The 3,756-nt window shown below is 39.5% G+C and overlaps 1 long non-coding RNA gene across 1 annotated transcript; it reads left to right on the top strand.

The window, feature by feature from the left end:
* The first annotated feature begins 233 nt into the window (after nt 1-233).
* Nucleotides 234-1,931, top strand: LOC143654896 (uncharacterized). The gene is made up of 3 exons (XR_013162024.1): nt 234-323; nt 864-969; nt 1,407-1,931. It is a non-coding gene; the product is annotated as an uncharacterized LOC143654896 (long non-coding RNA).
* Nucleotides 1,932-3,756: the final 1,825 nt, after the last annotated feature.

Raw genomic sequence — 3,756 nt, 5'->3', positions numbered from 1 at the left:
TATTGCATTTATAGAGATGCATGTCATTCCCCTTCCCCACTTTTGCTCATATCACAAGCTCTTTCAAGGAAGATATAGTGTCCACATTTGTATTGCCCCGAATCTAGCACATTCTTAAATATGTTGACTAGCCTGTATTGAAATGCAAAGAAGAGCTCATTTAATTAAGACTTAAATGGATTGCTTTTTGTTTCCTTAAACAGTATTTATTTTCATAATAAGACACTGTGGGGGACCTTAAATCCTATTTATGGCATATACATCCTTGTGGATACTTCTGTGGTTTCAAGTCAATCTACAGGTAAAGTCCTAGAACAAGACAGGTGAGTTGCACTATCTATGCCTGCTGAGTGGGAGATGTCCCGTTCTGAAGGTTTTTTGTTTTTTCTTTTCATGGACAGGCACCCAGAATCAGGTGAGAACTCTGCCACTGAGCCACTGAGCCACCATGATCCACCCCCTTTCTGAGGGTTTTAACCCATTAGGAGCCACCATAAACTTTCTTAAATTGAGGCTCTAAATCCAGGGAACTAGTAGTGAACAGCTGTTGAAGGATTTGAGAAATTCTCTGTGTAGTGGAAGCTACTTAGTTGTAAGAAGAGGAAAACAATTGGGGGTGAAGACAAACTAAAGAATTATTAATATGCAGGAAACTGGTTTTTTTGTTTGTTTTGGAAGAATATTCCTTTCAATTAATAGCTCTGCCTCTCTAAACCAAAATTAATGACTGATATGGAGAGTCAGTCCCTGATTCAAGTACCGGAAGTTTGAGGCTCTAATGTATATTTCTATAATTACATACAGACATCTATATTTATAGAACAAATTCCCTTAATCCATAATGTTTTCTTTATATTTATCAGAAAAGTTTCCAGAATCAAACAGAGCAAAAGAAAATGGGAAAATGAAGAATTCTGGAGAACAGACATCATATTTTCTTGACTGTCTTACTTTTTTTGGCTTAAGACTGTATGTATCAGGAAAAAAATCTAAACTTTCATTTTTCAGGTTTGAAGTTTTCTAAGCAATTGGATACCCTCTTTTCTCTAATATGCCTTCTGTCCCTTACCTGTAATTAGAAAACTAAGAAAAGTAAGAGAGAGAAGATAAGAAAAAAAGGGAAAATTTGAAAGTAGGAGGAAAAGTAAAAGGAAAAGGCAAAGCACCATGAAGATGCGGTTGGGCACTCTTCTGGAGCTCCTGTGTGTCCAGGTTTGCTGTGAGTTAGGGCTGTCCCAAGTAGGGATCTGAAAGGATTTTGCACTTCAGTTTGTTTGAGAGGAGGAAGGGCAAGCAGTTCACAAATCTTCCAGATGTTCTGTCCTTCTAATAACCTAAAGGGGAGTTTTCAGGGTTTGTAAGTCTTGCAGTGCATTACCTGTGACTTTTTCTCCATTTCTGATCAGGTGTGAGCAGTATGCAGGTGGAACAGAATCCTCCATCCTTAAGTCTCCAGGAGAGAGCCAGCATCACGCTGTGGTGCAATTTTTCTATCTTTGTGACCAATATGCATTGGTTTTGTCAAAATCCTGGAGGACGCCTCATCAGCCTATTTTACATTCCTTCAGGAACACAGCAGAAAGGAAGATTAAGTGCCACAACAGTCACTAGAGAATGCCTCAGCTCACTGTATATTTCATCTTCCCAGACCTCAGATTCAGTCTCTTATTTCTGTGCTGTGGAGCCACGGTGCTCCCTGGACACCTGCAGTCTGTGCACAAACCCTCAGCTGGGCTCAGCCCCTCCTCCAGCCCCAGGCACATCACAGCACCACTTCAGAAGCATTTGCACAGCTTAATATCCCTTACCTACGCTGATAGGGTTTTAACCATGCTTACGTTTTAGCTACCTAGTTCCTTTATTCTTTACCTTCTTCTTGCACTATAAATCTCTAATTTGGAAATGGCAAAAGAGCTGACAAGAGAACAGAATCAAAATAGGTATTTGAGGGCGGGCCGCGGTGGCTCAGCGGGCAAGAGTGCTTGCCTGCCGTGCCGGAGGACCCCGGTTCGATTCCCGGCCCCAGCCCATGTAAAAAACAAACAAACAAACAAAATATAATAAAACAAGAAAATGTTTAAAAAATGTTTCCCTTTCTTCCTCCCTTCCATCCTTCCTTCCTTCTCTGTCTTTCCTTCCTTTCCTCCCTCTCTCTTTAAAAAAAAAAAAATAGGTATTTGAGCTACAGTATGCTGGATTCCAAAAGGTCGAAGGGAAAGAAATTTTTAATAGAAAAAGAAATCGACTCCAATAAAGATGTTCGTAGACAATGATCCAGCTTTGTTGCGAGTGTCCTCCAGGCTCATGTCTACCTCAGCACAGCGTGTCCCAACAGGCAACGGCGAACACTTGCATCCCAGTCTACCAATGCAGCAAAGAAAAGGAGAAACAAATTGCTGAATATTCACATATTGGTAAAAACTGTAGAAAGAGACTTTACACTATATGTTCCACTCACCTAGATCCCATTCAAGTTCTTGAGGCTTGTTTTATGGCTTAAGCATAATGTCTAATCTAGAGAATGTTCCATGCACACTTGAGATGGATCTATAGTCATGCTGTTGGGAGGGTTTCTGATAGGTCTAGCTGGTTTGACAGTAGTTCAAGTATTTCCTTGTTGATATTCTGCCCAGCTTGTCTGTCCATTCTTGAAAGTGAAATATTGAAGTCTTTATTACTCTTCGTCTGTTTCTCCCTGCAATTGTGTCTGTTTTTTGCTTCATGCACTTGGGGTCAATGGCTAGGTGAATGTTTGTGTATGATTATTATATCTTCACGATGGATTGACCCTTTTAAAATTTACTATTATAAGATGTCCAGTAACATTATTGGGGGGATGGTTAAAGTCTATTTTGTCTAATATTAGTATAATGTTTCCAGTTTTCTTATGATTGCTCTTTGCACGGAGTATCTTTTCTATCCTTTTATTTTTAATGTGTGCTTCCTATAGCTAGACCATAATTAAACCTTATTTTTCTAACCAGTCTGTGATAATCTTTGCCTTTTAATTGGATTGTTTAATACAGTTTATGTTTAATATGTTTAATCAAATAATGTTTTTGTTGATAGAAGGATTTATGTCTGCCCTTTTAGTTTTTGTTTTCTATATGTCACAAATCTTTGTTCCTCTGTTCCTCCTTTGCTGCTTTCTATGCATTAAGTGAATATTACCTAGTATAGTATTAATTCTTTTAATTATTTTTCACTATATTTTTAAAACAATTATTTTCCTAGTGGTTGTTTGAAAGCTTACAATGTACATCTTATCATAATCCACTTCAGATTTATGCTCCAGAGATGTGGACTGGGGCAGTGGCCTGCTTTTCCCAGAGTCACAACCCTGCTTTTTAAGTGGACTGCTGGATAGGAATAGCAGCCTCTGGTGTTCATGGCTTGACTATCTCTCAGTGAGGAACCTCCACCCTATGAGTGAGCAATGGCAAGGGCTAATAGGAGCTTAATATTCTTGGTCTACCATGCCTTGGGTAAAGCTTCTGCCCTATGACTGAGGACTAAGTAGGGACCTGAAGACACCTCTCAACTTCTGTTTCCTAGAATAGGGTTTCTGCAAAATGAAGCTCATTAGGTGGTGAGAAATGTTGGTGACTTGCCCATTCCAGGTGATACTGTATCCCTAGATTGGAGCAGAGCCCTGTGGTCTTGGTTGCACCTACCCAGATTAGAGTTTCCTTCATGCTATGCTAGGTAGAGTAGTAAATCTTGTCTCAAATGGCAGGCTTTTTCTGTTCTTATGGA

Source organism: Tamandua tetradactyla, chromosome 14 (assembly GCF_023851605.1).
Source record: "Tamandua tetradactyla isolate mTamTet1 chromosome 14, mTamTet1.pri, whole genome shotgun sequence".
NCBI classification, from domain to species: Eukaryota; Metazoa; Chordata; class Mammalia; order Pilosa; family Myrmecophagidae; genus Tamandua; species Tamandua tetradactyla.
Note: the sequence above shows the minus strand (reverse complement) of the source record. Positions and strands in the feature narration are given on the sequence as shown.